Here is a 12994-nt window from a genome sequence, read left to right on the forward strand (position 1 = left end):
GTGAATATAAGTGAAGACAAAGAATATAAGCAAGCCATCTGGGCTGGAAGGAGACCTAGTGTTCAAACATCTTGGTAAGTACCTGTAGAATCATATGTTATCTTTAACCATCTTTTTCTCCATATCCTTGTTAGTTTGGAACTGATAGATGTTCTTAACAACTCCATCAATGTTGTAGGGATAAGAGTCCTTTAATGGTGTAATTCTAGAATTCTGATGGAAGTTAACTATATATGAACATCTGCCAGGGATTAAGATACATTTATGTATGGATTTATTGATTTAAGGTTGTGAAGCAACTGCAGGAATTCCTGGAAAAGACTTATTATCTATATCCACTACAATGGTCAGGGCTGATAGGAGTTGCAATCCAGCCACAGGCTTGCTATCCTGGTCTATAACTTAGCTCAAAGCCCAGCATGCTTACAATCAGCCAGGTTGTATTAACCCCTTCATGCCATTGCTGTCTCTTTTCTCATAGTGATACCAGAGTCAGCACTTTGCCATGAAGATTTTTTGTGCCTTCTCCTTGATGCTGTTTATAGCACTCATGGTTGCTCCAGGTAGGCCATGTGGAAACTTAATGGAAACAAATTAAAATAATGTTTGTGGGAGAGTAAAGATGTCATGGGACATGGGTGGCACTGTGGGCTAAACCACAGAGCCTAGGACTTGCCGATCAGAAGGTCGGCGGTTCGAATCCACGCAACGGGGTGAGCTCCCATTGTTCGGTCCCTGCTCCTGCCAACCTAGCAGTTCAAAAGCACATCAAAGTGCAAGTAGATAAATAGGTGCCGCGCCGGCAGGAAGGTAAACGGCGTTTCCGTGCGCTGCTCTGGTTCTCCAGAAGCGGCTTAGTCATGCTGGCCACATGACCCGGAAGCTGTACGCCGGCTCCCTCAGCCAATAAAGCGAGATGAGTGCTGCAACCCCAGAGTTGGTCACGACTGGACCTAATGGTCAGGGGTCCCTTTACTTTATGCTGAATAAACTGCTTGTAAATATGCTCATCACAGCCTCTCCCTGCCACTTCTGTTGCGTAGAGTTTCCTCTGCTGATTAGAGCGTGCTCCAGCTTCTAAAGCTGGGGTCACTGACACTGAACCAAGGACTGGAGATCACCTGGCACATTGGCCGGTGGGCTGGCGCCAGCTTGGGGGTTTGCAAATTGCCCCCGTTTCCTTGGCTGCATCCCAACACTTCCATACTATGTAGAATCATAGAATCATAGAGTTGGAAGAGACCACAAGGGCCATCGAGTCCAACCCCCCTGCCAAGCAGGAAACACCATCAGAGCACTCCTGACATATGGTTGTCAAGCCTCTGCTTAAAGACCTCCAAAGAAGGAGACTCCACCACACTCCTTGGCAGCAAATTCCACTGTCAAACAGCTCTTACTGTCAGGAAGTTCTTCCTAATGTTTAGGTGGAATCTTCTTTCTTGTAGTTTGGATCCATTGCTCCGTGTCTGCTTCTCTGGAGCAGCAGAAAACAACCTTTCTCCCTCCTCTATGTGACATCCTTTTATATATTTGAACATGGCTATCATATCACCCCTTAACCTCCTCTTCTCCAGGCTAAACATGCCCAGCTCCCTTAGCCGTTCCTCATAAGGCATCGTTTCCAGGCCTTTGACCATTTTGGTTGCCCTCCTCTGGACACTTTCCAGTTTGTCAGTGTCCTTCTTGAACTGTGGTGCCCAGAACTGGACACAGTACTCCAGGTGAGGTCTGACCAGAGCAGAATACAGTGGCACTATTACTTCCCTTGATCTAGATGCTATACTCCTATTGATGCAGCCCAGAATTGCATTGGCTTTTTTAGCTGTCGCGTCACACTGTTGGCTCATGACAAGTTTGTGGTCAACCAAGACTCCTAGATCCTTTTCACATGTACTGCTCTCAAGCCAGGTGTCCTCCATCTTGTATTTGTGCCTCTCATTTTTTTTGCCCAAGTGCAATACTTTACATTTCTTCCTGTTAAAGTTCATCTTGTTTATTTTGGCCCAGTTCTCTAATCTGTCAAGGTCGTTTTGAAGTGTGATCCTGTCCTCTGGGGTGTTAGCCACCCCTCCCAGTTTGGTGTCATCTGCAAATTTGATCAGGATGCCCTTGAGTCCATCATCCAAGTCGTTGATAAAGATGTTGAATAAGACCGGGCCCAAGACAGAACCCTGTAGCACCCCACTAGTCACTCTTCTCCAGGATGAAGAGGAACCACTGATGAGCACCCTTTGGGTTCGGTCAGTCAGCCAGTTACAAATCCACTGAGTGGTAGCATAGTCAAGACCGCATTTTACCAGCTTCTTTACAAGACTATCATGGGGCACCTTGTCAAATGCCTTGCTGAAATCAAGGTAGGCTACATCCACTGCGTTCCCTTCATCTACCAGGCTTGTAATTCTGTCAAAAAACGAGATCAGGTTAGTCTGACATGACTTATTTTTTCAGAAATCCATGCTGACTATTGGTAATCACAGCATGTGCTTTTGTTTTTGGGCTCTTTGTTCTGTCTCCTGGACAGACAGGATGTTTGTGTGAGCTTCTCCTCACAATGTTGTTATTTTCTTTACTATTATTTGCATTAATTTGGTTTGATTTGATGTAAAGCAATAAAATTAGAGATACTACATACTTCCACATCCAACCTTTCGTTTACTCTGCTGTTTGCGTGCGCATACGAGCAGATATGAGTCGTTGAGAGAAAGACTGTTGCCGAACTCTTCTGTTACCGGAGGGAGAGGCTCCAATAGAGCCCCTCAGTTTACCACACATAATAAAGAAGAACCATAGCTCAGTGCCAGAGCATTGGGGTGTGGATTTCTAATGAACAAACTTCTCTCTTTGAGGTTCAATGTCCCAGGTTCAATATAACCATTGTATAATGGCAGCGCAAGATATTCGGAATAACTTTTAAACTGATGTTACAGGAATTTATAATACAGTGGTACCTCGGGTTAAATATTCAATTCGTTCTGGAGGTCTGTTCTTAACCTGAAACTGTTCTTAACCTGAAGCACTACTTTAGCTAATGGAGCCTCCCGCTGCCACTGCATGATTTCTGTTCTCATCCTGAAGTAAAGTTCTTAACCCACAGTACTATTTCTGGGCTAGCGGAGTCTGTAACCTGAATCATCTGTAACCTGAAATGTATTTACCCTGAGGTACCACTGTCTATGTCTATGTACAGGGGCGGCCCATACTGTTTCACCACCTGAGGCAAAAAGGGAAGATGGCATCCCGTGCTGTGCGCCCCCATCAAAGCCTAGCTAACCTGGGTTGTGCAGTTGTGGCTTCCATAAGCCAGTGAGATCTCAAGGGGCTCCCATGAGATCTCTATGGAAACCAGAAGCCTCCTCAGCCATTTGTGCTCGCTTCTCCATTGGCACAGGAGGCAACTGTGGAGGTGCCCACAGAGGGGCCCCTTGAATTATGCCACCTGAGGCACCTACATCAGCCTGCCTCATGGAGAAGAAGAGAAGAAGAAGAGTTTAGATTTGATATCCCGCCTTTCACTCCCTTTAAGGAGTCTCAAAGCGGCTAACATTCTCCTTTCCCTTCCTCCCCCACAACAAACACTCTGTGAGGTGAGTGGGCCTGAGAGACTTCAAAGAAGTGTGACTAGCCCAAGGTCACCCAGCAGCTGCATGTGGAGGAGCGGAGACGCGAACCCGGTTCCCCAGATTATGAGACTACCGCTCTTAACCACTACACCACACTGGAGGGGACCAGGAGTAGTACATGCTTCCAGCCCCATTTTTTTTCTTTTGTCATTTATGTCCAAATGCTTTTAATTTCAATGCATGTCTTACCTGTAGAAAACAGAAGCATCTCAGAAAACACGAAAGGGCAACCACGAAAAGCCAGGGCAAACGCATTGCTGAAGTTTTACTCAGATCTCAAGTTGAGCAGCAAGAGCAGACTACTGAGGCAGAATACTCTGGTGGTCGTTCTGTGCCTCTTGGACCACTTAATAGCCACTATGTGTAGGGTTTTGTGATATACTGACATGTAAGCTCTGTGCATTGGTAATCCGGATGTGATGCACATGATGACAGGAACTATTCATCAAGGATACAAAAGAGGAACATAAAGTGAAATTCATGACATTAACCGTGAAATATTTTAAGAGTTCAAGGATTCAATGGCATCTATTGTTTTAACAGTTGCTGCTTCCTGCTTTCAGTATTGTGGTCCATGGTTGTTACATGTGAAAAGGATCTAGGAGTCTTGGTTGACCACAAACTTGACATGAGCCAACAGTGTGACGTGGCAGCTAAAAAAGCCAATGCAATTCTGGGCTGCATCAATAGGAGTATAGCATCTAGATCAAGGGAAGTAATAGTGCCAATCTTGGTACCTGTTGTTGTTCAGTTGTTTAGTCATGCCCGACTCTTCGTGACCCCATGGACCAGAGCACGCCAGGCACTCCTGTCTTCCACTGACTCCCGCAGTTTGGTCAAACTCATGTTAGTAGCTTCGAGAACACTGTCCAACCATCTCGTCCTCTGTCGTCCCCTTCTCCTTGTGCCCTCCATCTTTCCCAACATCAGGGTCTTTTCCAGGGAGTCTTCTCTTCTCATGAGGTGGCCAAAGTATTGGAGTCTCAGCTTCAGGATCTGTCCTTCCAGTGAGCACTCAGGGCTGATTTCACAGAACCAAATGCCTTGAATGCAAAAGTGCTCAGTTTGCATAGGAGACTGTAGGAAAGATGTTGTTTTGGTGTTCTGAGAGCATCCACAATATGGTTGAATGCAACTAGGTGAGATTTCATAACAAGAAGGAACTACATTGCATTTAGTCAAATCATTATTTCTTTGCTTTGGTACACTGTGTCTCCTTGAGGGGTACTAGGCATGGACTGCAGGAAATAACATATAGGCAGAAACTTTTAAAACAATACAGTGGTGCCCCGCAAGACGAATGCCTCACAAGATGGAAAACTCGCTAGACGAAAGAGTTTTCCGTTTTGGAGGTGCTTCGCAAAACAAATCTCCTATGGGCTTGCTTCGCAAGACGAAAATGTCTTGCGAGTTCCTGCGGGTTTTTTTTCCTTCCCCCCGCCTTTTTCTAAGCCGCTAAGCCGCTTATCAGCTGATCCGATAAGCCGATAAGCCGCTAAAAGCCGCTAATGGCGCTAATAGCGCTAATCCACTAATCCGTCAATGGGCTTGCATCGCAAGAAGAAAAAACCGCTAGACGAAGAGAATCACAGAACGGATTCTTTTCGTCTTGCGAGGCACCACTGTAGATGCTATTGAACCCCAGAACCCTGAATAAATATAATGGAGAATGCCATGGACTTTACTGTCTGCTCCTTGAACATTATGGCTTCCCAATGAATAAAATACAGAATATATGGCGATTAACTCTTTTTTTGTCTCCTTGATTAAGTTTATGTCATCACGAGCAATACATTTGAATCATCCATTCATAGGGCTTAGATGTCAGTACGTTAGAAAACCCCGTCAATAGATCAGCATTCAGCCTTCCAGAAGACACAGAACATTAATCAAAGTATTCTGCCTCAGTAGTGAACTTCTGCACCCAGGGCATGTGGACCTGTATATGACAGCAGCCTCCCTAATTATTCCACTCAGTTGCCAAGCAAAGGGTCTGAAATTGAATTTACAGCCCACAGAATGCTGAATGTTAATGCACTGATCAGCAGTTCCTTGATTTGGTACTGTATACTGTGTCTCCTTGAGCAGTAGTAGACATGGACCACATCACTTATATAATCCGAGGTTGAGGAGCAAGAGCAGAATCTTGAAGAAGAATGCTCTGGTGGGAGTTCTGTGTCTTCTGAATGCCCAACTATTTAAAGGGATTCGTGATATACTGACACGTAAGCACTCTTCATGGATGAACTGGCATGAAAGACATGATGACAAAATCTATTCACCAAGAGGAACCCAAAAAAGTTAATTCCCTATATGTTGCACATTATTCTTCAGAAATCCATAATATTCAAAGATCAGAAAGTAAAATTCATGTCGTTAAGCATGATGTGCACTCATAGCTCAGTGGTTCTACAGCACTTATTGTTTTAAAAGTTTCTGCCTATATATTATTTCCTGCTTTGGGTATTGTGGTCCATGACTGCAACCACTCAAGAAGACACATTGTACCAAATCAAGGAAATACCGAACAGTGCATTAACCTGATGAAATCTTCGGGATTCAGTGGGCTGTCTGGAGGAGGTCAACGGCTTTGGAGGAGCCAGCCACTGAAGTTGAGCCAGGTGGTATGGTCATTAAGGTTTGAACTTGAGAAAAGACTTCATTCGGTGCAAAAGACGGTGTGGGGGGAGGGGAGCTTATGGTTTCTTTATAGAAAGTTTTCTTCTCTACGTTTATGATTTGCCAACCCTCCCTTTGAATATTACTTCAGAATTATATTTCTACAGGTGAGGAGGGAAGAATTTGGATTACTGGTATGGAATATGACATTAAACAGAACTGTGTGTGTAAAAAACAGAAAAAGGGAGGGAAGCTCTATATTGCCAAAGGTTTACGGTAGAAACTGAGAGCTGACTCTTCCCCATCCTTTATATTATTCATGGAGTGAACTGAATAATGCTGAAATGACTTTGAATTTCAGCTAATTGGAAGTATAATACAGTGGTACCTCGGGACACGAACGGGATCCGTTCCGGAGCCCTGTTCACATCCTGAACATAACATAAGATGTGACAAAGCATCTGCCCGTGCTCAGGTTGCATTTTGCCGCTTCTGCACATGCACGTTTCGCCACTTCCGCACATTGCGCGGGCGATGTCATTCTGACCATCTGCTCATGCACGAGTGCGAAACCTGGAAGTTTGGGACACTTTATTCACTTTTGTATGGTTTAAGGTATCCAAATGTTTCTTGTACCTATGTAAAAAATATAATCCACTCAACAGAAGTTGCATCCACAACTAGTAAAGGCCCCTCCCCCCCCCCCCGCGTTTAAGTCCAGTGAGAGGCGACTATGGGGTTTCGTTGCTCAGCTTGCTTTCAGGCTAAGGGAGCCTTTGTTTGTCCACAGGGAGCTTTCTGGGTCATGTGGCCAGCATGACTAAACTGCTTCTGGTGCAACAGGGCACCGTGAAGCGTGCCAGAGTGCACAGAAATGCTATTTACCTTCCCACCACAGTGGCACCTATTTATCTATTTGCACTGGTGTGCTTTTAAACTGCAGAAGCTGGCACAGAGCAATGGGAGCTCACCCCATTGCATGGATTCAAACTGCCGACCTTCCAATTGGCAAGTCCAAGAAACTCGGTGGTTTAGACCACAGCGCTACCCGCTCCCTTGCTGAACGGGGGCCTAAATAGCTGGATTAGATGCAAAGTCCCCCTGCGATTAATTCAATCTTCATTCTCATGCATGAATGTGGATATGCATAGCTGTATTGTGCCTTTGAAATGGGGGCACCTGCCATTATAAAGTTTGGTTATAAATTGTGTCATGAAGAATAATGCATTCTCCTCCCACCTCCTTTTAACCCAAAGAGAAACGTGATCAATTGTTTAGATGACTGCAATGCTTTTATTGAGCAAAGAGTACTAAAGCAGACAAAGTCCAATTATCTTCTCATTCTTTTGCTGGCAAGAAGTTCAGCAGGTTAGGAGATGATTCTTTTAGCAGAACTGAGGCATCGATTAGATCTGCACCAATCAGTTATTTCCTGGTGAGAGAAGGAATATGATAATCGGGGTTAGTGTCCACAAACACAATTTGGCAATTCAATTGCCCTGCCATTGTTCCAAAGCTCTATACACTTGATGATAGACATATCATCCCAGTTCATCTCCACACATCTATTAACAAAATCCTTTACTGCAAACTTCAGGTCTCTGCTATTCCATTGAGTTAAAACCACCTGCCCATCAGTATTCACCAAGTTGCTCAGTTGCCCACATTTAATTCCATCCATGAGTTCATGGACCTGTTGAACCTGCACAATCATGTCTGATGTGGTTACATCCAAGGCTTCCTAATTTGGCCTTCACATGTCACCACCCAGGTCCAAACTTTAGAGAAGCAATGCAAAATCTGAAAAGGAAGCATTTTGCTCCAGTGATGTAAACATGGTATTCATACAGCCTTGGGATGGGAACATAATGCTCCTTCTGTATGGGCACTTGGGACAGAAGCTTTGCAGGGATAATGGTAATACAGTAGACATTCATTTCCATGAGCATCACATACTTAAAGGTAAAGGTACCCCTGCCCGAACGGGCCAGTCTTGACAGACTGTGGGGTTTGTGCGCCCATCTCACATTTATTGGCCGGGGGCCAGCGCTGTCCGAGGACACTTCCGGGTCACGTGGCCAGTGTGAGATCGCTGCGCTGGCGAGCCAGAGCCGCACACGGAACGCCGTTTACCTTCCCGCTGGTAAGCGGTACCTATTTATCTACTTGCACCCGGAGGTGCTTTCGAACTGCTAGGTGGGCAGGCGCTGGGACCGAACAGCGGGAGCGCACCCCGCCGCGGGGATTCGAACCGCCGACCTTTCGATCGGCAAGCCCTAGGCGTTGAGGCTTTAGCCCACAGCGCCACCCGCGTCCCTAAGTATCACATACTTATGGGTGATCAAACAAGTTTTGCGGGGGGCTTCCAAAAAAGTATCACATACTTATGGGTGATCAAACAAGTTTTGCGGGGGGCTTCCAAAAAAGCCTGTTGCACCTAACAGGAGCTCTACTGGATGAGGCCAATGGCCCATCAAGTCCAGCATCCTGTTCTCACAGTGGCCAACCAGATGCCCGGGGGAAGTTCACACGCAGGATTTGAGCACAAGAACAATCTCCCCCCCCCCTGTGGATTTAAGCAACTGCTATTCAGAAGCATTGCTGCCTCAAAGTGTCATGGTGTCACGTTGTGGCATGTGCACACTGTTTACTCTCCCTCTACCATCACCACTCTTTGGCACCACAGAGGCCTTGGACCCGTCTAAGGCTCAGCTTCGAGGATTCCACCAAGGCCCAGCGCGGACACAGGCGTACCCCGGAAGCATGTCTGTGGCTAGAGTGTGCTCCAACATAGGCCCCGTGGCAGAGGCCCAGTCACCACTGTGGTGCTGGATAGCCAGAGGGAAGGCAGTGGATGGCAGCAGCGGCCGGCAGCTGGGAACCCACAGGGAAGATTTGGTGGGTGCTTGGGCCCCTGGAAATGGCTCCAGTGTTGCAACTTATACATTGCTTTCTGGGTTGCTCCAGGTAGGCCATGTGGAAACTTAATGGAAACAAATTAAAATAATGTTTGTGGGAGAGTAAAGATGTCATGGGAAGCGGGTGGCGCTGTGGGTTAAACCACAGAGCCTAGGACTTGCCAATCAGAAGGTCGGCGGTTCAAATCCCTGTAACGGGGTGAGCTCCCATTGCTCGGTCCCTGCTCCTGCCAACCTAGCAGTTCGAAAGCATGTCCAAGTGCAAGTAGATAAATAGGGACCGCTCCAGTGGGAAGGTAAACGGTGTTTCCGTGCACTGCTCTGGTTCACCAGAAGTGGCTTAGTCATGCTGCCCACATGACCCGGGAGCTGTACGCTGGCTCCCTCGGGCAGTAAAGCGAGATGAGCGCCGCAACCCCAGAGTCAGTCACGACTGGACCTAATAGTCAGGGGTCCCTTTACCTTTACCTTTACCTTTAAAGATGTCATAGATCCTGTGCTGTTGATATGATTTACAGGCTGCTGGATATTTCTGAGCATTCTCCATGGTGTGCAAAGGAACAGACAATAACCCCATGTGATCGGGAGTAGAGTCAATAAAATATTTGTTTTGTTTAATAGCGGCGTCCATCAGACTGTGCTCTACAGCAGGTGTGGGGAACCAAAAGTTGCTGAGCTGTGGCTCTCATCACCCCTCACCATTGATTGTGCTTTCTGGAGCTGAGGGGAGTCATATTGGACTATAAATTAAATCCATTACAGGTAGCCAGAAACATAAAGAACTTGAACAGAGAGGACAACATTTACTTTTCCACCCTTTATTCCCCAGGCAGGCTAGGGGAGAAGAGAATGAAATCCTCTGCAAGTTTGCTAGAGAAATGATGGACTAGGGAAATGATGGAAGAGGAAACAAGCTTTTTTCTTGCTCTGGAGGGTAGGACTTGAACCAGCAGCTTCAAGTTACAAGAAAGGAGCTTCCCACTAAACATTGTGAAGAACTGTTCAACAGTTCAACAGACCCCCTTGGGAGGATGTGGACTCTCCTTCCTTGGAGGTTTCTAAGCAGAGGTTGGATGGCTATCTGTCAGGGATGCTTCAGCTGAGTTTCCTGCATTGTAGGGGGTTGGACTAGATGACCCTTGGGATCCTTTCCGACTCTACAATTCTATGATTCTATAACTAGTTCCTGTTTGAAGTGCCTCTTTCTTTTTCAGACTGATCAGTTATTGTCCTCTTCTGGTTGTGCAGGATTCACCAGGTATCTTCATGGCGACACAGAGTGTATGGTCGCTCGGGGGATATGCAGACATTTGCCTTGTCAGCCCTATGGCAAAAAGATCGGCCACTGTTTACTGGACACTTACTGCTGCAAAGAGTATGTAATGAAATAAGGAAGTTTGTCCCTTGACTTGAATGCTTTGCTAAGGCTGCTTGCAAACTGGTGAAGCAGAAAGAAGATGGCTCTGAAACACTTAAACTAGATTCAGCAATGATGTTTTTCACTTGAAACAAGGGTAGGGAATTCTTGGGATCAAATGCACACCCACCCACCCTATTATTTGCCCCTGCTTCATCCCTTTTCAGGGACGTGGGTGGCGCTGTGGGTTAGACCACAGAGCTTAGGGCTTGCCGATCAGAAGGTCGGCGGTTCGAATCCCCGCAACGGGGTGAGCTCCCGTTGCTCGGTCCCTGCTCCTGCCAACCTAGTAATTCGAAAGCACATCAAAGTGCAAATAGATAAATAGGTACCGCTCCAGCGGGAAGGTAAACGGCGTTTCCGTGCGCTGCTCTGGTTCGCCAGAAGCGGCTTAGTCATGCTGGCCACATGACCCGGAAGCTGTACGCCGGCTCCCTTGGTCAATAAAGCGAGATGAGCGCCGCAACCCCAGAGTCGGCCACGACTGGACCTAATGGTCAGGGGTCCCTTTACCTTTACCATCCCTTTTCTGTTTACCATGTATAGAGTGAAAACGTCGCCCTTGGGAAAAAAATACCGGGTGATCAGAATAATCCCCAGACCCTTCACTACCTATGTGAAGTTTGCATAAATATATTTCCCTCTAGCTGCCTTTAATCTCCGGAGGCAGAGAACACTACGCAAATGTTAGCCCTTTCTTTTTTTGCAGGGAAGTGATCTTTCACTCCCTCATTTCTCCAAAATGATGTATCTGTGTGTGGGGGGGTGATCATCTAGGGCTGGCCTGACCATTAGGTCAGGGCTGGGGAAGCTTCCTCAGTCCAAAACCAACATTCCCTTCTGGACAACCATCTTAGGGAGACAAACTAGTATTGGGTGGTGCCAAAGGCAAAAGTGGGCAGAACAATGAATGCATTTTTTTACCTTCTCTCACTTCCTACACATGCTCACACCACCCCCTCTCTGTTCCTCTATCCCAACAAGCAAGACACTTTGAGGAAATGCTGCAGCCACACAAAAACATTGGCGATCAGAATCTTTATAAGCCAACAGTGGTGGTCAAATATGTTCACACAAGAGTCAGTGTGCTGTAGTGGTTAAGAGCTGTAGTTTCGTAATCTGGGGAACCGGCTTCGCGTCTCTGCTCCTCCACATGCAGCTGCTGGGTGACCTTTGGCTAGTCACACTTCTCTGAAGTCTCTCAGCCTCACTCACCTCACAGAGTGTTTGTTGTGGGCGAGGAAGGGAAAGGAGATTGTTAGCTGCTTTGAGACTCTTTAGGGTTGTGATAAAGCAGGAGATCAAATCCAAACTCTTCTTCTTCTTCTTCTACCCTATAGTATTGTCAGGGACTGGGCAGAGGAGGAATGGTGGAGAGTGCCTCCCCAGCCTGACCCTTCCAGGGAGGAGGAAGAGGAAGATAGTATAGATTTACAACAGGGGTTTGAGGGAGGTCACAGCTCAGAGGAAGGTGAGGGGAAAAGTTGGGAAATCATGGGAGAGCCAGAGCAACACCTGGCTGACACGTTGTCACTAGAAAGCATTCCAGACCCTCCATTTCCCAGAACCTGGCAAGCCTTAAAAGTAGGAGAGCAAAAAGCTCAAAGGCAGAGGGTAGGTAGCAGCACCCATAGGAGAGATGATGAGAATGATGAATGAGGAAGTGGGAGAGACGGGGTGGAGATTCACTTGGGACAATGGCATTATGCAAGAGGCTGGGTTCTATAGCCTCTCTGTAAAGATTGAAATAAAAAAGGACAGTAAGAAACTTTTCCTTGTCTTCATAATTTCCTGGGCAACCAGCCAGAAGCCACAGACAGCCTCCTGACAGGTGTATTCTCACCACAGTCATTGCTTCAGGTACAAAGAGAGAGCGGAACTCCTTTCACAGTAGTCATTACCTTGGACTCAGACAAGGAAGGAAATGTTAAAGGAACACAGTCATCTCCACCTCCAGACCATTCCTACCATAGTTCCCTGGGTTTTGTTGAGCTCTCTAATGTCTGTTTCCATCTGTCAGTTACAGATAAAAGGACCACTATGATTTCCTGAAGCTCTGGACACTTTCTTCTGAGACAAGAATAAGAATGAGACTCATCATTAAGCCCTTACAGAGTTCTCCTCTCCCTTGTGGTCACTGTTAGTTTCCTGCATTGCTGCAGCATTTTCCACCATCCTGTTACTAAAGATGTAAATGAATAAATAAATATGAGCCGGTTTCATGTAGTTGTTTGAGAATTGGACTGGGACCTGGGTGACAAGGATTGATGGCCTCTCTTGGCCATCAAACTCACTGGGTGATCTTGGGCCTGTCACTGTCTCCCATCCTAACTGACCTCACAGGGTAGTTGTGGAGATTAACCAAGGAGGAGAAGGCAAAGTCTCTAATTTTCTGCCAAAAAATGGTTTCTGAGGGGACG

General features: G+C 46.5%; 1 long non-coding RNA gene across 1 annotated transcript; it reads left to right on the forward strand.

The window, feature by feature from the left end:
* On the forward strand, positions 1–12758 carry LOC309529706. Its single transcript, XR_014218343.1, has 4 exons — positions 1–74; positions 482–563; positions 10406–10532; positions 12595–12758. It is a non-coding gene; the product is annotated as an uncharacterized lncRNA (long non-coding RNA).
* Positions 12759–12994: the final 236 nt, after the last annotated feature.

This window comes from Podarcis vaucheri, assembly GCF_965113315.1.
Source record: "Podarcis vaucheri genome assembly, chromosome: 3".
In the NCBI taxonomy this organism is placed as follows: Eukaryota; Metazoa; Chordata; class Lepidosauria; order Squamata; family Lacertidae; genus Podarcis; species Podarcis vaucheri.